This window comes from Sinohyriopsis cumingii, chromosome 4 (assembly GCF_028554795.1).
Source record: "Sinohyriopsis cumingii isolate HCF-2022 chromosome 4, ASM2855479v2, whole genome shotgun sequence".
NCBI lineage: Eukaryota > Metazoa > Mollusca > Bivalvia > Unionida > Unionidae > Sinohyriopsis > Sinohyriopsis cumingii.
This window is the reverse complement of record NC_142964.1, coordinates 122,772,059-122,795,720: the sequence shown is the minus strand read 5'-3', so window position 1 is coordinate 122,795,720 and position 23,662 is coordinate 122,772,059. Positions and strand designations below refer to the sequence as shown.

Below are 23,662 nucleotides of genomic sequence, written 5' to 3'. Positions count from 1 at the left end.
AGCAACATAATGAGAGGACGCTCCAGCAATATATGAGTAATACTACTGCCAATAACAAATCTGCAAATGCCAACGTTTTCATGGTAAAGGGGTAATTTCGCTTCGCGCAGAATAAAATCAATGTATAGCTGTATGATATATCGGTAAGATTTCACGTTGACGCTTTCACTGACAGTGATATTCAACCTGTCAAAGAAATGCTATTTTCTACACCGACATCGCAAGAGAGATTGATTAAACGAAAAGCCATGACAAAAAGGGTTAACAAGAGAGATTTAACAAATGTATTCCTTTCAGATGACGCATGTGACTTTTTATGAAACACCTAACTTAAGAAACTTGCCACTAATGACGAGTAGTTTGGTTAACATGGCCACTAAATTGAAAGTCATAAGGTAGAATCCATCTACTGAAATTAGACAAAGCTATCCTATACACCGGCGGTAATCAATAGCAGATATGCCCCATCATAGGTTGAGAGAGGTTGAGAAAGGTCCAAGTCAGTTTTCGAGCTGTTGAGACCTCTAGGCGGCCCTGGCTATATTGAATTTAGAAATAAATCGAATACCGAAATAAGGCCATATACTTTACTATATAAAGGTTTAAGAGACAGCTATGTACACAACGAAGTAAATTTATTATTATATCATTTTTAATTAAAATAACCGAGGCCCATCAGGGGTTGAGGCTCGGGTCATATCGAAACCTGCCCCCCCCCCCTTAAACCTTACAGCACCTACAAGGAGTCATACCTCCTGTCAATCTGAAATTAAAAACAAATTCCAGTTAACCCCTTTGGCCCTGGGGTACACTTCCCAGGCGACATATGGCATGTTACCCAGATCAAAATGCTACAATCGCGCCAACTGACACAGAATAGTTCAAAATCTGGTGGGAAAGTGTTTGCTGCTGATAGTGCAGATATTTTGTGTGACAGCTGCAACGAGGTGAAAGTACAGGTCAGAGTTTGATAGATAAGACTAAATGAGGAGGGAGGGGCAGTTTCTTAATAGTCCTGTTGTGGTTATGGAGTTGGCAGGAGCTATGCAATTTCGCAGAGATATAGTATCTTGAGTGGTCATGAGGACTGGACAACAACGATGGGACATTTGCAGTGGTTATGAGGACTGGACAACGACGATGGGACATTTGCAGTGGTTTCCAAGAGTCTTCGTTCACGAGGCTTGTATAAATGTCAGTCCACAGCATTGACTATTTGATTCTCCATGAAGAAAGCTTTCACGGAAACACTGACTTTGTAAGTAAAATAAGTATCTTCTTCATGTAGAAACTTCGTAAAGAAACTTCGTAAAGAAACTGTCATTTTTCAGGAAGATATATCAAATCTGTACCGTCAAAAATGTCACCAAAAGTTACCCTGGCCAAATATAAGAAAAACAAAATAGATTGCCATGATGATATATGTTCTGATGAGACATTTTTCTTTATTTAGAATGTAGCTATAGTCAGGAAAAATGTTATTTTTTTCGTAAAACTGTTTATCGTCTGGACGACTGTGCATTTTTCGTGAAGACTGCACAATTTCTACAGAACAGAGGTTTCAAGAAAACACTTGTCGAATGAGTCCTTCCTCTGAATGAACAATCACCAATCTCTTCATGAACAATGGACATCTTTGAGAAGGTGGCAGATTTTTCATGCAGATATCTCCTTTCTCGTGAACATTGTTCTTGTCCGCGTAAAGGCACGCTTCCAGTGAAAATGAAAACATTTCTTCTTGATGATTGAACCTTTTTCAGAACGAACTACGCCTTTTGCATGAAAAATTTGCTTCCCTGCGTAAGGACAATTTTACTAAACGTTACATTCTTCATGACAAGTAGCAGGGGGGAGGGCGAATCCTACAAACTTTAGAAGGTTCCAAATCGTAAACTAAGGCCTTCGTCGAAACGAAAAAAAAATCATTCAAAAAATCGAGTCACAATAACTAACTTGGAGGGGAACGCCGACATTGTTAGCGCTGTGTCGACTCGATTATTGAAGATTTTTTTTTTCGTTTCGATGAAGGCCTTAGTTCACGCGACGAACCCAACTTGTTGTCGCGCCCTCCATGCTGCTATTAATTAAATCATCATTATATCAATAATGGCAAACATTGGCGAAGCACATTCCACTAGACTAGCTCGAGAGCGACTAGAAGCAATCAAAAATTTTCTTCCTGTTCTGTAAGACAAAAACTTCATCAACGTTAGCAAGCACAAGCTGAATTTGCTACGGGTACAGAACAGTTATTTAAACCTGTAACAACAGCTGCTTAAAAAGTTGCAGCGACTACTGAAAGAGCTATATGGGGAGATATTAAGGATGAGGATAACAAGAAGGGTATTCATCCAGTATTAAAACAAACCGCTGAGCAGACTGAAAAAATAGCAGCGAGAACTAAAAAACAAAAAAGATTTTACGAGAACTTCCAACTGATATAGCTGCAGCTCAACGTCCACCCGTCGGCGAAGAAATACTTTAAGGTATTGGTAAAATTCGTACTGAATTTGCCGACGTGAAAAAAGAACTTGCATCTAAACCAATAAAAGAAAATATTGGACTGCAAAATTTAGGGAGGGTTTTGTCGATGATATTAGAAATACTAAAAAAGAAAATTTATCCGAAAAAATATTAATTAGTATATTTAATAAATCTAGTATCTTAAAACCTGGTTTTGAAAAAGTAAATGATGATAATCTTATTAAATGGATATATCGCATATATAAAAACAAAAAACAGGCCAGAGATGATGATTTAGAATACAGAGGTCTTTTTTTAAGAAATACAGAAACTTTATAAAGAGAGTGTGAAACAAATAGAACAACAACAACTCTCCCAGCAGGAACCTTCATATCAACTTCCTCCACCTCTGCAACAGATATAACACCAATCTTCTTCACCACAGCAAAAACCTTCTCCCCTGCATCGATTATATACCCGACAACGTACTACATTGAGGGAGCCAATTGAGAAGTTTAAAAGAGAAAGGGAACAGATGTTGGCAGGAAAGGATGATGATGATCCTCCGAGTGCTGTAGGAAGTGGTTTCCTGACTACATCAGGAGGAAATAATTTTGCTTGTCCTGATAATATCCTCAATGACGTGTCACGGTTAGAAGTTCTCATAGGGGGAAAACGAGCTGGGAATAACTCACCAGAAATATTTAATGAAGCAGCTGATATCTGTCGACGATTATTTCAAGGCGGTATCATGGACATTAATGTTTACCGAGAACTTATTGATGAGATCGTTGATGATTATCACAGTGACTAGTTGTTAGATAAATGAATAATTAAATAAAAATGATCGTACACAATTCTCATCGTAGACCAGTTATGGTTAGGGTGGTAAATTCGCGATTACCAGTATACAGGATGACTTACGGAAATGGATTCGGTGATGTTGTTCGGGGTTTATTCACGAGGATGGCCCCTAAAGCAATGCCAATTGCAAAACAATTATCGATGAAAGCAATGGATATTATTCGTGATAAAGCTCCTGGTACTATTGGTAACGTTGCCAGTAAAGCATTCTTGGCAATCAAGGACAGACTAGCACGATTAATAGGTAAACCACCACCACCAGTGAAATTACCCAGTACTGAAGTTATGCCCGCAAATGTCAGTAAAGTAATAAATCAAGCCGCAAATAAAAAAACTAGCAGCGCTGATAAATCAAGGGGCTGAACAAATAAATACAAGTCTGATATCAGGAAGTGGTCTTCGTTTTAGACGATAACAAATTATAATAAAATGTTTAAACGTGAATCCGACCCAGCGTTTGACATAGACGAACCAGTTCTTAAAAATTAATCAGTGCGTGATTTTCAGTATTATTCTTATGACACACAAGATCCAAATCAGCGAGGACGAATTGAGTTACGGGTTCAAGATACAAGTAGATATTTCTTACACGCTGAAGCATTTATTGAAGTAGCAGGTGAAATTATAAAAACAGATGATACAGCATACGGAGATGGTGTTAAAGTCGGTTTTGTCAATAACGGAATTATGGCCTTGTTTGAAAATGCTGCATATATGATTGACGGAAAAAAAAATTGAATCAATTGAGAACAATATTGATGTGGCTACAACAATAATAGTGTTTGGCAAGATATCCCGATGATTATACAAGATCAACTGGTTCATCAATGATGTTTGCTAAGGACACTGCTGATTTTCCTAAGAATGATCAGTACAATATTAGACGACCAAGAAATAATGCCAACAACGTTGACACTCATGTACGGCCGGTGGGTCATGGTGCTAATACAGAATTTAATTTAGGATTTGCAACGCGTAAATTAATGTTGAGAGGTGATCGTAGAAAATTTTCTTGTACAATTCCGCTGTCGCATATATTTGGATTTTGTAGAGACGTTAGAAAAGTAATTTTTGGGGCAAAACACACAGTCGTCCATTTTAGAAAATATGATGATAATGATGCTTTATGGCGACCCATAGGTGACGCTGATAAAGTAGTGCTGACAAAACTTTCGTTGTGGATGCCGGTAATGACTCCGGCAATTGCTGAAGAACAGCGACTACTTTCTTTTATGGATCAAAGTGGTAAATCGTTGTTATCATGGCTTACAATAACTACAGATGGTGCTCAAAGTAATATTAATGGTTTATTTACATGGCATATAGCATCACAGCAGGGGGTTTCTGCACCGCGACATATTTTCATTGCTCTTCAAGATGTTACACGAATAAACGCACAAACACGGAGTCAATTGATATTTGACAAACTTGGTGTCTCTGAAATTTCCTTAAGAATAAACGGACATCAAGAACCATCTGAGAATATACTTGTAGATTTTACTAATAATCATGTTGCACGTGTATATCATCGTTTGACGAAATATCTAGCGCGTGATATAAATATCGATACTGGCTTGCAAATATCACAATTGGATTTTATGGCACATTATCCAATCTATTACTTCTCACTAGAGCATTTTGACTTAACTAGACAATCTGTCATTGATGTGCACCTTCGAGCTCATGTGGCAATACGAGCTATAGCTGATTACAGAGCAATTGCTGTTATACTCAGCGATAAAGCAATGCTACTTGAGGGTGTTGGTGGGCGAATGAGAGTTGTTGATGCACCAAGTAGACAATTAGACCAACCGCGTTTATTATAAAAATGTCATATAGTCACGTTGATGTCACTCTGACTCCTGGTCAGACGAAAAAATCACAATCAAAAAACGCGAGCGCAACCGGGGCAACGATAACACTAGCGCGGGATCAAGTTGCTAATGGTGGCCCAAACAAGTTATCGTTGACTAAAACTAAAACATTTCAATAAAGCGAAGCAAGCAAAAAAAGGAGTTCAACTTTATTTCGCTCCAAGAGCTGTCAGCGACATGATTAAAACTGGTGGTATATTTCCACTTCTCGCAGCAATACCAGCGCTGATAGCTGCTGCTGCCCCAGTTGTCGCAAAAGCAGCTGAGTTAGGTGCTGTTGGAACAGCTGCTAGAATGGCATTAAACAAAGCAACTGGAAAGGGATATAAAAAAGGGAGCGGGTCTAAGACTTCCAGGAACTCCGCCCTCATGGTACGGAAAGGGTCTAAGACTTCCAGGAACTCCGCCCTCATGGTATCTCAAATGCCGTTGACGCCGATGTCAAATTTTGATTTGCTCGATTCCGCTAAACAATTAAATATAAAATATTTAAAAATTTCAGAGGTGTTTTTATGAGAGATCAGCTACCGCGTAAACCGAATAATCCAGAAACTGGAATTATTAATCTCGATAACAGCGATGGTCCAGGAACTCAGTGGGTTGCTTACGCGATACATCCACGTGGAATTGTTTATTTCGATTCGTATGGGTTAGGACCGCCAGTTGAATTCCTAAAATACATACACAGAGTACGAAGTACTCCCGCTCCCATTCCAGTCTGGTATTAAACGCTACCAACACAAACATTAACCGATCCACCAATATGCGGCCGTGAAGTAATTAATGTACTTGACGCGTTATCAAAATCAACCAAACCACCTCACAAAGTCGTGCACCAGTATACCACGGATAAATTAAATAAAGATGAAATCGACAATCTTTTAACCCTCCTGTGTTCACTAACAGCGGAAAAATCAGAGACTCAAGTATGTCAATTGCCGGCATCAAAGATGAAATTGCAAAAAAATGTTGTGAATCGCTTAAAAAATACCGGTGACACAATGACAGGTGAACTGAACATGAATGGAAATAAAATAGTGGTGTTAGCAGATCCAACATCCGACGAAGATGCCGCGACGAAAAGGTATGTTGACGCCGGCTACAACCTCGTTGACGGTAAATTATCAACGCTACGGGACGAGTATGACGTTCACGTAAACGCGTTAGCAAATCTCCATAGAAACTTTAGAAAAAATAATGAAACCGCAGAAGAATTCTTTGGTACCCCATTGACCGTTGACGCAAAACTTACTGATATCAAAACTAACATTGACACAATCAAGAAAACGCAAAAAGATATCGTAAGTGGAATTCCTGAGATTGTTAACAAATTTAGTCTGATTAAAATCCCACCTGGAGTTACTCCCAGGCATTATACCAATATCGTATACACGGTGTCATCTGGATTCGTAACATGGTCAAAACAAAATAAAACTATCAAATATACCGCAACAGTCACTGGTGTGTATAGACTGTCTGTGTTCAGTGCTGCAAAATTTGAGATATTTACAACATATCCCTGGCGACATTCCACCGACAAGTTTTCCGGGATTGTGACACCCGACTGGAATGTTGGAATACCAGCCGGGTCTTATCAAATCGAAGAAATCAATGAGGAATTACAACGTCGAATAAAAACTATCACAGGAAAAGAATAAAAAATAACAGAAACAGCTCATGAACCAACACTGTCATCCGCAATTGAGATAAACTCTCTTGACTACGCCGTGGATATATATCAGAGTTCGATCAGAACGGTGTTAGGATGGTCTGAAATTCCACCGAAGGCACCTCCATCGTTACCAGAACCAATGCGGGGTGATTTTACTTCAACATATCGTTCGTATCATGGGAATCCACTAATAGTAGCCACAATTTCAAAAGAGGATATATTTGATGGCAAACTTAAATTCCGCGATGATGATGAAATATATGAAGTTAAAATGATCCAGTCCCAAGGATATACGGTTACAAGCAGTATTCGAGGGGGTTACATCCGTTATTTTGACAATATAATAAAATACACAAACAACAACGAGAAATTTTGAGTCGGTATTTTACCGAGTATCTTTTTGATCTGTCATCACCACGAAATGAGAGTATCAGGCAAATAGAAATATTAAATCAAATTATATTTGATATTGAATTTATTCATCAAAGACATATACAAATGGTAATTAATACGGATAATATAAATAAACAAAGATTTCTTGACAAATATAAGATAACAGAAGCTGATCTACCAAATTTTAAATAACCCGGATATAACCCAACCGAGTTAAGAAAATCAGTCAACGATATCATTGATAAGTTCTTTCCTAAAATACTTGCCGAGTGGAGAAAAACACTACCACCGGCAACTATTCTCCGGCACAACAATGACTCACATGGGCAAGGACGACATGTATCCCCGGAAATCGTAAATCCAATCCTTGCTAACGGAAAAACCGCTGTGTTAAGTAAAGATTCCAAACCAGGAATGTTAACTGGGATTGACAGACCATATTACGCTCGAAGGTATCCTGTGACCGCGGTTGTTTATAGGATTTATCAGCTAAATGATAGACCTAACATTGATGATCATGCCCCGATGAGATTTTCATCATTAAATTGTGTAGCCGAGCGAGTAATGGAATATTTTACAAATGCGAAGCCTGGAAACGGTTTAACCGATCTACAACGTGAAAAAATAAACAAATGGGCTGATTCAGTCAAGGATAAGGGAGCTACAATAAACGATGTTGCTGACTTAGAAAAATATTAAGATTCCCAATAACCGTAAAAACAATAACAGGAAAAGTATTGTACGAATCGAAATATAAACGGAACGGAGCTCCAATAAATATCATTGATCATAACGCTCATTCGTGGACCAGCTCAGTAACAATATTTCCACGAGATCGTGTCGTGAGATATTACTCCCCAGAGAACTCTGGGGAAAGTATGATTGATTTTATTAAACAGATAAGTAAAACGATCCAGTGTCAGTGTGGTTGTTTAAGAGTTCCGAAGATGAAGAATACGATCAATTTGTAAGAATCTCTCCAGCTCGCAATGAGAAAACTCGCGGAAAATATTCAGAAAATACTGAGCAATTATTAACTAATTGTTTTACAGTTCCGTCAGTTGCTGCCCATGCCGCAAGAGAGATAAATTCATGGAGACCAACACGCGCTGAGTTTCTCGAAGATGTTCAGTTAAGTTGTATTAAATATGGACAGGGCGGTTCGTGGAATACCGAATATAACCACAAGGATGTCATTTCCGTGGACATGGTTGCGTGTTATCCGGGAAGTTTTCTCGGGATGGGTGAGTGTGCTGGATATTTTAAAAGATTTGGACATCCTACAAGCGAGATGACACGAGTGGCGATTAATGGTCCATTACACGATTTTGACCTGACAGGATTCGCTCGTGTAGTGTCGTTTTAATTCGCTAAGAATCTTCATCGTGTTGTTATGTTTGGTTTGGTAGACACTTCTCGGAGCGACGCTGGGCACCAATAGTGTTATTACGATATATGCTTGACAACCGCGTATTAATATCGTTGGTTATCAGTGAAGCAATTATATCATATTGGACGCAGACTTCAGTTTGGTTACCAACACCGGATCGTATCAGTGTAGATGAAGTCATCGAAGAATATAAGCGGGAATGTCCAAATACTCCTGTTGATGTCATCGTTGATGATGCTCCTAATATTCTCATTATTAAACTCAGCAACAGTGAAAAAACCGCAAAAGATCTCAGTAGAAAAATAATTGGTAAATTTACTAAAGGTGGTGCATATGATCATAAACGGCATCACGCACGATTGATTATGGATGATGTTGAATTAGATTTTATAATTGCTGATGCAGCTGCGAGAAATATATTTTGTAATCGGGAAGACGCTTACTTGTCTGACGGAACATGGTTGGGCACAGTTGTTAGTTACACTGATGGAGATTCTCCTCAGTATACACATTTAAGATCTTCAATGTTCGCTTATGTTTCTATAAATTTGCTATCGCTGATAAATATATTTCCTCACACCGCAGTTACAGTTGCAACGGATTCATTTTACTTGAATAAAAAATATTCAGAATTACTGGTTCATTTCACAAGCACTGATGAATCATGGGGTTCGTGGAGAATAAAAAAGGAAATGTTACATTGTTATTGTGAATCCGCCGATGTTGCGGTTAAAGATAGTTATCGCAGCGATCAGATATCAGAATTATCGTCGGAACCATCCGTGTATGATCCAGTATCCAGACACAAAACGGTTTATTTAAACGGGCCGGTAGGTTCTGGTAAGACAACTCGGGTAATCGATTTATTTCGACAGAAACACGATGATATGATTGTGCTAATACCACGGGAGTTAATTCTTGTACTTATCATAGTTTTTCCAAATACAGCGGTGGCACATGGACTCCAGATCGAATGGGAGAAAAATATATTCCAAAGATCATCATTTGGGATGAAGTGTGCACAGTGTCGTTGGAAATATTAAAAACATTTCTCGACTGGTTGTTATTGAAAAATACAGCTGTGATAATGTGCGACGATCACGGTCAACCACCGCCGTTTCTTGGGCCATCTCCACAAGATTGGTTGAAGAAGTTTGTTGATTATTACTCAGAGATAACAGATGATCACAGATCTCTCTTTGCAGAATTAAAGGAGTTTGAAAAATTAATCAGATTACAACCGAACAAAATTCAATGTGAAATAGCACGTAAAATAATTTCAGAAACTTCTATGAACGAATTTCTACAAACGTGGAGACCAAACGATTTAATAGTGGCAAGTAGAAAGATAGTCAGAGACACACTTCAACAGCGGTTGTTTCAGTTACATAAAGAAAAATTTCCAACATTGCCAGTGCCGCTGTGTCATAGACCAGCTGATACGCGACGGCAGAATATTGACGTTGATATACCAGGAGAGACCGAATCAAGGAAACAGAATCTTGTGTTGAATGATATTGTCGCAGTTGATGTCAATGCTGTTGAAGATGCGCTGCACGCTGATTATTCCCCGTGGACGCTAGGATATGCGATGACAATTCACTCATCACAAGGACTGACTATCACTGACACAGTTGTTTGGTTCGTTGATGATCGCATCGAATGGTCGAACTTAGTTTATCTTGCAGTGTCTCCAGTTAGAAAAATATCTCAATTGCGGAGAATCGTCATGGACTCGTCAGAAGCCATTAATGATGATATTGACACAGATATAATAAGAAAAAAAATAGCTGGTTATAAACAAAGTGACACAAAAAAAAAACGCAACTTGACATTGAATTTATCAACGCGCTAAAGCAGCAGCAGAATAATCACTGTGCGAGCTGTAATTGTATAATGTTGTGGCAGTACTCGAGTAATAATCCAAGACAATTTACCGTAGATAGAAAAGATAACAGTCGCGGTCATACACGAGAAAATGTGATGCTGACCTGTCTTGAGTGTAATCGACGTCGGGGTGCAGGCACCCTTGGGTGCTAGTTAAGTGATCGGGGTGGTAATTATGTGTCCTCGGGAATTACCTGTAGTTGTTCACGTGTAAATCCACGTTGAGGAGCAGTTGAATCAAGTCTGTAGATTGCTGGTCTCCCCGTGTATCTTGTTATGTTAGATATGTTGTGTGTCGTGATGCTCCAAATAGGATCAGTTGCTCTCGCTTTACCGCCTTCAAGTTCACCGGGCTCATATAAATATCTCACAGTGTCATTACCCAGCACTGGCTGTGTTGAAAAATCACGTCGTTGTATTGTTATACGCGCGCGCTTGATTGCATTAATTGGTTTCAACGCTGTTGTTCGAGTTACTTCATTATTTAGCGCGGCTATCACACTTGGTAATCTTGCAACCCATTCGCGTGATCTCTTGTCTTGAATGAATTCCTTCGCGTATTGATATCCAAATAACCGCTCAGCAAGAGTTCGATTAAATCGTTCAACAATAGTCTGATCGCGGTGAATTGCAGTATGTCCTCGTCTGATGGTGACGTTATGTTGTTTCATCAACGATGATACTGCACCCTGAAATTCTTTGCCAGGATCAACTTGTAACAGCTGTGGCCATCGTAGAGGTCCTCGTTGATAAATTCGTTTAAACGCAGAAGCTACTTCAGTTGCTGTCTTTGTTGACAACGGATCTGCTTCTTTGTATCTACTTGCAACGTTAACGTGAGTTAGCGTGTACTTCTATGCTATTTGACGTCTACCAATTTTAATAGTATCATGTGGTAAAAATAAAATATCAGCATGATGAACTTCATTAGGAACGCTGACATCAAAATGTGCAAAGTGAATTTGCTTAGGTGGTGGTAGTTAAATTTGCCATATTGCCTGTCGGGATAACCATATTTTAGCAGTAACACGTGTGACTTTTGCTGCTTCAGCGAGTTTTCTAATTGCTGCGTTACCTTTCCATTATCCTCTTGGGGAATGATACATCGATTCCATTTATAATTAATTACCAGCGCCTGGCGTTAATTTACCTTTCATTGCGGATCTTACTAACCAATAAGCCAATGATTCCTTGAAAGATTTATTCGTAATGGAATTTAGCGCGTGAATTAATTTTACATCTGCTCTATGTCTATGCTGTAGATCTTTACTTTTATAAGCTACATCATGAGCATGACACGCTTTATCATTAGCGTTTATTGGATATTCACCTGGTTTTGGTTGGTCTTGGTTGTCAAGTCTGATATCAAGTCGGGTCCGTGGGCCACAGTAATTATATCCTGAAAGATGTTTTTCTCCTGGGTATTTAGCCCACGGAGCTGCCAGTAAGTTTGTTAATTTTGCTGCAATATCACCTCCTCGTTTTGTTTAAAACCCGACTGCACTGACTTGTTAGCGGGAATAAATTTAAATTTCTTTGTACCGCATGGTTCACACTTACCCGTAACCACTGATGTTCTTTTTTGTTGTAATGTTTGTTAGATCACCTGTTGGGGTACGTGTCCTGCATTTCACACAATATAAATCCATATCCTTTTAATATATATCATGAATGTAATTGATTTTTCTGCGACAAGAAAACAAGAACCAGTCAAGCATCATACTGCACTACCAGATTTTGTCGGTATGATTATTATAGGACCATCTGGAAGTGGTAAAACACAACTGCTATTTAATTTGATAACGAGATGGCTCAGGTGGGATAAGTTGTATTTGGTAGCTCCGTAGATGACCAGCGGTGCTATGATGTACTAAAGGATTTTAATGAAAATGCAAAATCGTTAAATGAAAACGGCGACGATGTTGTTGAATTTATCACTGATATCGATGAAGCGCCAAGTATTGATAATATTGATGGGTTTATTAACAATTTAGTCGTGTACGATGATGTAATGCTTGATAAACAATCAAATCCAGCTAGGATATTTTCTCGAGGTAGACACAAAAACACTGATGTGATTTATGTAACCCAGCGGTATACACAAATTCCTAAAGTGATCAGGGATAATTGTAATATTCTTGCTGTGAGTTAATACTCACACGTTTCGAAATATTCATCAGACCTAGTGTAGCGGTGATATGGACATAATTAAGTTTAGAAATGTATTTAGTCAGGCTCAGTCAACCCCGCACGGATTTATAACGATACATTTGCATGATCCTCGAACACGATACCGAGTCGGTCTTAATACGATTTTTGGATGATAGCAGCAGGGAGGGCGCGATAACAAGTTGGGTTCGTCGCGTAAAATAAGACCTTCATCGAAAACAAAAAAAAAATCTTCAAAAAATCGAGTCAACACAAGGCTAACAACGTCGGGGGTTCTCCTCCCGGTTAGTTGTGACTCGATATTTTGAATGATTTCTTTTTCGTTTCGATGAAGGCCTTTGTTTACGATTTGGAACCTTCTAAAGTTTGTAGGATTCGCCCTCCCTGCTGTTCAAGTTTCTACGTGTACATACATTTTCTTCGTATTTGTCACGCAAAAGTGACATTATTCGTGAGAATTGCACTTTTTTACGAATTCATTACATTTTGTAAACTTTTTGCATCCACACAATCATTTTCTTGAAACAAGATGTAACATTATCAGTGTAGTTTAAATAAAGAACTTAAGAAGTGACAACTTTACCAATATGCACCTATCATAATAGGTAATTTTGTTAATTTTGGTTTTTATTATTGCGATAGTGGTGCAATCGTCATTACCAACCCAACTTATTTGAACTTGTTTATGTAAAGTCTCTTCTGTGAAAATGTGTAACCTTCGCACTCGCACGTGCACTTAGTTTCTGGATCCTAGAAATAAAGACATGCGTAATTCTAACCTTAAACCTGCATGTGATTCTTTGTAACATGGAAATATGTTGCCCTTTTGATGAATCGTGGAGCCACCACCAATGGTCTTTAATGCTCACTCGTTCAGTGCCAGAAGCAATAGAGTCATGGATCCTTTTCAGCCATCTTATGCAAATTATGTCAGAACCTCGTACGGCAGAGTCGTTAACGTTTGTGGAGACCATGAATCCGACTCTACCAAACCAGATACAAAATGCAAAGTCTTTAACTTGGCCTCCTTCTTAATACCTTACAATAATAGTCCCCACTTTGACCGTACTACAAATTTCATTCAAAAACCAGACCCTCGAACGAATATTTGTCTTGCGCTACCGCAAAGTATATAAAGTACTTATCATTTTTGTATGTGAAAAAACATCATCTTTCATTCTTATTCCCTTTACAGCACGGGCATCGACTTTTAAGAGAGGTATGATTGATATGGCTTCCAGATACCGCAGCAAAGGGTTTTACCATTTCCAAAAAGTATTTTCTGCCCAGGCTGCAGCACACATCAGGTGCAGCAATGTGAATGTTGATTGGTCTGTAAGGACTTTGTTTTGTTAATATTCGCCATCTATCATGCAAATGTTTGTACAGTCTACAAAAATACGATTAATCTTTCATCTTTTTGACTCGACTTGGTAGATGACAACAAACCTTCTGATTCACCAAGAATGCCGTATACATCTAAAACTTCAAACACCGATGTCCTTGGTAAGGTTATGATGTAACATCATGGCAGGGAAGTGTGTAACAACGTTAACATCACGAACATGCTAAGCTTGTAAAAGTATAAGCTCTGATAGCACATGGTAAGCATACAAACCTCCCATGGTGGCTAGATTGCTTCTGTGTGTGTATGTGTGTTGATATTTTAAACGGCAAATTCGTGCTGGCCCTCTTATGTGCTAGTAACGTAACTGCTACCACTGCTGACTACATTTTGCGTACTATTTTAACTATGGGATCATTACACCACCACACGACTACCTTTTATTTAATCTGGAGACTTCTGGGATCGTGAGATCAGTACAGTTGATTACTTTGCTTATAATACCTGTAATTTGAAATCATAATTCATTTCTTCATGTTAGGATCAGCCTTAAACTATTCCATTTAATCTGGGATCAACACAGAATACACTCTGGTGATGAGATTACTCTAGCATACATATACACGCTAATGCTGGGATCAGTCCAGAATACAGCCTGTGACATATTCTATTTAATATGGAAACAAAATCCACTTTGACGTTCAAATCAGCGCACAGTTTACTTAAGCTTGAATGAGCCCAGAATATACTCTAATGCTAGGATCAGCCCAGAATACACTCTAATGCTAGGATCAGCCCATAATGCACTCTAATGCTAGGATCAGCCCATAATGCACTCTAATGCTAGGATCAGCCCATAATGCACTCTAATCCTAGGATCAGCCCATAATGCACTCTAATGCTAGGATCAGCCCATAATACACTCTAATGCTAGGATCAGCCCATAATACAATCTAATGCTAGGATCAGCCCAGAATACACTCTAATGCTATTATCAGCCCATAATGCACTCTAATGCTATAATCAGCCCATAATGCACTCTAATGCTATAATCAGCCCAGAATACACTCTAATGCTATAATCAGCCCATAATATACTCTAATGCTATAATCAACCCATAATGCATTCTAATGCTAGGATCAGCCCAGAATACACTCTAATGCTAGGATCAGCCCATAATATACTCTAATGCTATAATCAGCCCATAATGCACTCTAATGCAACGATCAGCAAAGCACAGATTGGTAATCATCCTTGTCATGTAGAATGTATATTATACGGAGTCTAGCTCATGAGTAGCCACGACAGAGAATGTAATATTTTGAGTAGTTCGGTTAGGTTGTCGTGGTCTAAGGTTGACATTGCCCGGGGTGGGAGTGGGAGACAAGCGCCCCAATCCTCCAAAATTCCCCGTACGGCCTGCGTCTCTTACTGCCTCTGTCAACTAAAATCCAGCTCCTGGCCTTCGCGAGTGGCTTAGATTTGAAGCCCGGCAGACCATGTTTTCTACTAACAGGAGAAGGGGTGAAGGCGGGCCACTGGCGCCTTAAAACCAGTTGCTTCGGGTAGATGGGACTCGTAAACCTTGGTTATGGTAGCTCATCTAGGAGAAGGAAAACTCCGATTCCAAACCTCTGCTGCCTTGTGGCTATACCCACTCATGGGAAAGGCTAAAGGAGTAAACCCCGACAGAAAATCCGGAGATGGATTCCCTAAGGCGGTATGACATTGACTTCAACGTCATTCCGGCAACTCCTGCGACGCCGTTGGTGCCAAGCTGTATCGGCATTCGTCGTTCCCTTGGGCACACCAGCTGCGTGGAGAGGGGGGATCTGCTGCATGGGCAACAGCTGATTCTCCATACCACCCTGCCCAGGCTTCATAGCTCCACTGGAGAGGACACTCCAGCGTCGTCGTACGGCGTCGGCACAACACGAGAAGTAGCAGTATACCGGTTCTGAGTCAAAGCTCGATTGGCGTAGAGCTTGGCGCCAGGGGTTACTTCTGACGGTGGGAGAGATCATCAGGTCTCACTGGACAGCTACCGCCCGCCTCAAGCTGGGCAGCCCCCAGTCAGTAAGGTGCTGCCCGCCATGGCCTGCCTGCTTCACTGGGTGCGTGGAGCTTAGAGAACCATCTCGACAAGTGGGCCACAAAACTCTGCACCAGGAAAGACTAAAAGAAGAAATAAAAAGACTCCGACTCTTCGTTTTGCAACCTGGAACATCAGGACCATGTGTCCTGGATTGACCACTGACCTACAGCAGATCGACGATGCACGGAAGACTGCTGTTATTGACAGAGAACTCTCCCGACTGAACATCGACATTGCCTGCCTCCAGGAGACCCGACTGGCTGACAGCGGCACCATCAGGGAAGCCAATTACACATTCTTTTGGCAGGGGAAGCCCTTGGATGAACCTAGGCAGCATGGTGTAGGCTTTGCCGTCAAGAACACGCTAATCGCCTTCATCGAACCTCCATCATCAGGTACTGAGAGAATCCTTGCCCTCCGGCTGTCAACATCCTTAGGCCCCAACAATGAAAGCCTTTACTTACTAGGAGACTTCAATGCTAGAGTGGGAGCTGACAATGAGGCCTGGTCCACCTGTCTCGGCTTTTACGGAAGGGGCAAGATCAACGAGAATGGTCAGCGACTGCTGGAGATGTGCTGCTCAACCAGCCTATGTGTGACCAACACTTTCTTCAAATGCAAGGAGATCCACCAGGTGTCGTGGAGACACCCACGTTCACGCCACTGGCACCAGCTAGGCCTCGTCATCACCAGGCGTGCAGAACTGGCCAGTGTCCTCCTTACCCGCAGCTACCACAGTGCCGATTGTGACACGGACCATTCCCTCGTGGCCAGCAAGGTGCGAATATTACCCAAGAAGCTGCACCACGCCAAGAAGAAGGGTCACCCACGTATCAACACCTGCTGTGCAAGCAACCCAGAGAAAACACAGCAGTTCATCAGCAAACTGAAGGAAGCCCTCACCAAAGTGACACCTGATGACACCATTGATTCCAAGTGGTCCCATATCCGTGACTCTGTGTACAATTCAGCCATCACAGCTTACGGGAAGAGGGAGCAAAAGAATGTCGACTGGTATGAGGCAAACTGGGAGGAGATGGAGCCCGTGACTGAGGCAAAGAGGAAAGCCCTCCTGGCATACAAGGCTGCACCTAGCCCCAGAACACTACAAGCCCTCAGGATTGCAAGGAATAACGCCCAGAAGACCGTCCGCCGCTGTGCCAACACCTACTGGCTGAACCTTTGCAACAGTATACAGACAGCTGCTGACACTGGGGACACAAGAGGAATGTATGAGGATCAAAAAGGCGACAGGCCCCTCCAGCTACAAGACAGCCCCCCCCCCCCTCAAGTCCAAGACGGGCGAAGTCATCACAGACCAGGGGAAACAACTGCAGCGATGGGTTGAGCACTATCTCGAGATATATGCAACCCAAAACAGTGTCACTGGAACTGCCCTGGATGCCATTCCAGACCTGCCTGTCATGGAGGAGCTAGACACACAGCCCACCCTGGAAGAGCTCGGAAAAGCCATCGATTGCCTTCCCTGTGGGAAGGCTCCTGGAAGAGACGGCATTCCGCCTGAAGTCCTTAAGAGCGGAAAACCAGCACTGCTCCAGCCCCTACACACACTCCTCTGCCTTTGCTGGGAACAGGGATACATCCAACAGGACATGCGTGACGCCAGCATCGTCACTTTGTACAAAAACAAAGGAGACCGTAGCGACTGAACAACTATCGGGGCATCTCCCTCCTCAGCATCGTCGGAAAGGCCTTCGCCCGTGTTGCCTTGGCGCGCTTGCAGATCCTAGCCTCCCGCGTCTACCCAGAATCCCAGTGTGGATTTCGAGCCGGCAGGTCAACTGTAGACATGATCTTCTCACTACGTCAGCTGCAGGAGAAGTGTCGCGAGCAGCAGATGCCCCTCTACATTGCCTTCATAGACCTGACGAAGGCGTTTGACATGGTTAGTCGGAGTGGACTCTTCAGACTCCTGCAGAAGATTGGCTGCCCCCCACGTCTGCTTGCTGTCATTATGTCGTTCCATGAGAACATGCACAGCACAGTGTGCTTCAATGGCGCAACATCTGAAGCATTCCCAGTCATTAGCGGAGTCAAACAAGGCTGTGTCCTTGCACCGACGCTCTTTGCCATCTTCTTCTCCATGCTTCTCCAGTACGCATTCAAGGACCTCAGCGAGGGAGTGTACATCCATACCAGGGCTGACGGCAAGCTGTTCAACATCGCCCGTCTCCGTGCTAAGACTAAAGTCACAGAGGTACTCATCCGTGAATTGCTCTTTGCCGACGATGCAGCCTTGACATCACACACGGAAGATGGACTTCAGCAGCTGGTATGCTGCCTCTCCCATGCATGTAAGGAATTTGGACTGACCATCAGTTTGAAGAAAACGAATGTCATGGCACAGGACACAGACTCCCCTCTCTCTGTCTCCATCGATGGGTACAATTTGGAAGTTGTCGAGAACTTCACATACCTCGGGTCTAACATCTCCAGCTCACTCTCCATTGATTCTGAGGTGGACGGCAGGATTGCCAAGGCAGCAGCAGTGATGGCCAGACTTAACCAGAGGGTCTGGAACAACCCCAACCTCACAGAGAAGACCAAATTGCGTGTCTACCAAGCGTGCGTGCTCAGCTCACTTCTCTACAGCAGCGAAACATGGACCACCTATGCAAGACACGAGAGGAAACTCAACAGCTTCCACCTGAGATGTCTGCGGCGCATTCTGCACATCCAGTGTCAGGACAAAGTACCCAACACAGAGGTTCTAGAACGCGCCAACATGAACAGCATGTTCTCCATACTCAGCGAGAGGCGCCTTCGCTGGCTCGGCCATGTCAAGAGAATGGACCCAGGTCGCATTCCCAAGGACCTGTTATATGGGGAGTTAGCAGAAGGTGCACGACCAACTGGACGACCACATCTGCGCTACAAAGATGTTTGCAAGAAGGATATGAAGACAGCAAACATCAATGTCAACGACTGGGAGAGCTGTGCAAACAACCGTTCCAGCTGGCGTCTAGCTGTCAGGCAGGGAGTTCAAAATGCAGAGGAAAAGAGAAGCATAAAGCAAGCTGAAAAGAGAGCTAAAAAGAAGGATAAGCAAAAGCGTACTTTGGAGCTATGCCATCGTCTCTCGTAGACGGACGGATGCCAAGGGGTTAGGTTGTCTTATTTCGGCTTAACTCATTAACCCCTGGCGCCACGTTTATGCTCATGAGGTAGTACCCTACTTCCGAGCTCTGCAGCGTCTAGGTCATTTAAGATGCACCGAAGTGGGTGTTATTACAGAAAAGTAGACAGATGTAGCTCTACAATGATGCCAATTCATTTGTTCTTTCTAATCGCATTACAAACCGCAGAGGGAAAAACATATTTTTTCAGACACATATTTTACACCAAAATTCACCCTTTGTAGGAATCAGATTTTGTGTCCAAATTTAGACCTTTTGGCTTGAGATCGAAGGAAAACCGGTCTGAACGGTACAGAAACAGGTGAACCTTTGCAAAATGTAGAATAAGTTGGGGATTTGGAGATAAAAGTGACCAGGACACAACAATGGCGAGTCCAATAAACCCCAAGAAATAAAAACAACAGAAAAAAAAACTGCAACTTTTACGCATCTGAATATGCACGAGCAAAATAGCCACTGAAAAACGACGTTTCTAACATAGCTAGACATCAGGCCGAACGACAATCTCTTGGAAGCAGATATATTTTGATGTATTCAGAAGTAGCCCCCAAAATGCATTTCATACTCATAATTTCAGGCGAAAATGACAAAACGCTCCAAGGGTTATTGATTTAACCCATCTGGAATTGGTAGGATATTTTCATAATTTTTGAATAAGGACATGTGATGTGAACTGAGAGAGAGAGAGAGAGAGAGAGAGAGAGAGAGAGAGAGAGAGAATGCATATAACCTTTTATTTCTTTTCTTACAAGGCGTATTTTAAACCGATCTTCTTGCACGTCTACATGTCATTATGTGTGTGCGTGTGTGCGTCTGTGCATGCGTGTATTTGTGAGGGTGACTTGTATCTTCAAAAGTCGTATTGTACAGACATTTTTCAAATAATCGAGAACATGATATCTAGTAGTTTTTGTCCGCCCACTCGTCAAACGTTCGATGATTCCGGTCCAAAACTTTAGAGACGTTTGAGATAAAGGGTTAAAACTCTGTGTACTTTTACATCATCACTACAAGGTGTGTCACGTACGAATTATGGCGGGGGTCCTATCATCTAGGTTAAGGTTATGGCTCAGTATGCTGTGATTTTATTACCGATCTGAAATTTTAAAGCTGTTAGAGATTGAGGGATGAATTGTGGTATACTTGTACATCATCACTAGAAGATGTGTCGCTTAGCACATTGGTGTGTGTGTGTGTGTGTGTGTGTGTGTGTGTGTTATCGTCTAGGTTGTCAAAGTCATAGCTCAATGTTCTGCGTTTTTCATCACACTGCCCTTTCTCTCCGTGACTTTAAAGCCGTTTAGGATTAACTGAAAAAGCTTGCTATATTTATATATCATCACCAAACGGTGTCGCGTACCACACTGGAGATTCTATATTATAGACAAAGAACATGTATCAACATTTTACTTTTATTAACACTTTGCTTCCGCTGGAAATTTTTAAAGATGTGAAATAAAATCACACGCAATCAATTTGTCTTCAGACGAAGTATATCCACGGATATGTGCTTGTCTGCTGACAACTATTTACTATGTTGATAAAGATGGTCTATTTTATCTTTTATTTTTAACTGCGAACAAAATATTTGATAGAATTAATCAGTGGATCCTATTCAGAAAACTGATTGATACAAATAGTCCATTGTATGTTGCCAGTATTCGACATAATTGGTACAGCTTGCAGCATTTTCGGGTTCAGTGTGGTCGAGTATTTTCTAAAGCTCTGCAGGTGACTATTGTTGTGCGCCACTAGACGGAGGCGTCTCCATTTTTATTTAATGTATGCGTTAATAACCTGAGTCATTCCTGGAATAAATCAAGTGTTTGATGTAATATCGGTGGTTTATTTATTTAATAATTTCATTTAGTTTTGCTGATGATTTCTGTGCTCAGCCCATATATTGGAGGATTAAAAATGATGCGGTTGCTAATGAATGAACCATTTGTTCCTTTTGTAAATTGTCTGGTGAACATTACTAAAGACTAAAAGCATGGGCTTTAAGGTAAAAAAAAAGTTGAAAATCATGTCTTTATCTGAGGTTCGACTTTGTAGTGACGATTTTTAGTGCAAACCGTCTAACGGACGTGCCTATTTAGGTAATGAGGTACGCTGTGGCATGATGGTAGTATAACAATGCAATATCAACATCTCTGCTTACTGATTACAGATTATGATCAGAAAATGCAGCGGTGTTGCTGCTCAGATCATATCCTATGAATTTGTATGTATTGTTCTACAGACATATTTTTCCCATGTCGTTTGAACTCGCTGATAAATCGGGTCAAACTGCAAAGAACATAGACCTTAATCTGCCTCCGAAAAATCTGCTAGAAGATCAGGGACTAATTTCTTGTTCTTCTAATTACTCCTAGCTAACTGGATAGACCCAGAACTGCCGGCACATTATGTGACTGCAGATATGTTTCTATGCATTTAGCAGTTGGATTCGACTTTTCTGCGAGTATACACAGATATTGCACTTAAATATGTTGTTTCAATAATGGGGCACACATTACATTGGGGTAAGTGAGGATTTCAAGAAATTTTCTATACCAGTATTTGTATTCTTTTTGTTCTATTAAGGAAAGGATGTATTCTTTAAAAAATCGTGTTGCTGCTAGAGGAAACAGTTTTGGAAAACTACGTTTTTAATCTTTTAGTGGAAACGTAAGTCTCATCGATTGTTGGAACAGTGTTGTACTTTGTTTTACCTTAACAGGTTTGAGTTTTATGTACTACGTATATATGTTGACTGTCCTAAATTGCCGTTATTATTATTATCATTATACGAAAGCACGCTCAAAGCTTGTTTTGAGAATTTCAAAAGACTCCAATACAAATATATCCTGTATATCTACAAGACTTGTCTTAAAATTCCTTTGAAAGAAAAGGACCACTATTCGAATTATTATTTCATTGAATATCCAAACCTTTTTTCTTACAGAATTGTATGAAGAAGTATGTTTCCTCGATGCTGAATGACAGAGCATGACAGAGGGAAATGCTTTACGTTAGCTACCGAGCTTGTTACAAATAAATCATTATATTTTGACAAGTGAAAACTCTCCAGTACATTTCAACAAAGTGAAGAACCAAATGTATTCCAAACAGCATTAACACTGGACAGTTCGCAACGTACTTTATACCAAGTTCTATTGAAGCGACAGTGAGTGTCAGGTCAATGAATGTATTAGATCTATTGTGGCAAAACAAAACACCAAACAGGTTTCATAGAATGATGATTTAAGATCATTTGCAACTCATTCTTTATCGAAACGACAGTGATCATTTGCAACACACTTTCTGCCAGTGTAAGAGACCTACAACTTAGAATATTCTGGAAATGAATTATATGACAAAATGACCATCAACCTGGTTCTTAAATTATATCTTAGGTTATCCTATTAAGCTTGATTGTATTTCTCACTCCTACCTTACCAATCAAGGTGGAATCAGTCTTATTGTTTATTCAGTTTTATTTGAGAGGATGTATTTATTTTAATTATTCACTGTAATTACAAAGTGCTCAATAATATCATTTTGGGGGATTACTGTGAATTCCTTCAAGGTCTTTAGGGATTATATCATACTGATACATCAGGACTGTTGCCGAATTATCACATTCATGGCTAGTGGCACATCAGTATGTTCAATATTGGATTTATTCAGAACAAGAATGGAATTCATTTAGAACTCTATACATTTTGACTTTTAGGAGTATTTTGGGGTTTAATTAACAATGCTGTGTTATGTATATTTGATATAATTATATCTGATTTGATATATATTTATTTCAATTTAATTGTTTGTCAGTTTTAAAAATTTCTATTTTTCATTACATGATATTGTAATGTAAATTTATTCACTAGAGATGATACTTGTTTTTAGAAAATAGTTTGACCTTGACTGTTAGTTTATAAATACCAGGTGTTGATCTAAATCCTGACCTTGTTTCAAAATTTGTAGCAAGCTTCATAAGCAAGTCCTATTTTATTTTAAAATGATTGGTTGCTTCCAAGGTCATGATGGGACTTTGTCTTTAAGATATAAACAATTTTTTATTTTTTATTTCTTAGAGTAAAAATGATTGGTTTTCGTCAGGGTCACACTGAGAAAACGTGATCTGTAACAAGTAGTTCCTTCTTTAAACTTCCAGAAGATGATCACGTGACCCTTGTTTACGTTTTAGAAAGCCCAGATAACCCATGTTTTGGAGAATTAGTCTGAGTAGAAGTTGTGTCGTTAAAGTGTTCGTTGTATGTTATGCTGTTTGGAGTTATTTATAATTACTTGGATTCAGAAGGATTAATTCTGATATTTTTCTGGAAAATACATGTGCTCGTGTAATA

General features: G+C 40.5%; 1 long non-coding RNA gene across 2 annotated transcripts in view; it reads left to right on the top strand.

The window, feature by feature from the left end:
• The window catches only part of LOC149802030 (uncharacterized), a 219,439-nt gene that overhangs the window by 68,887 nt on the left and 126,890 nt on the right, over positions 1-23,662 (top strand). The window lies entirely within an intron of this gene.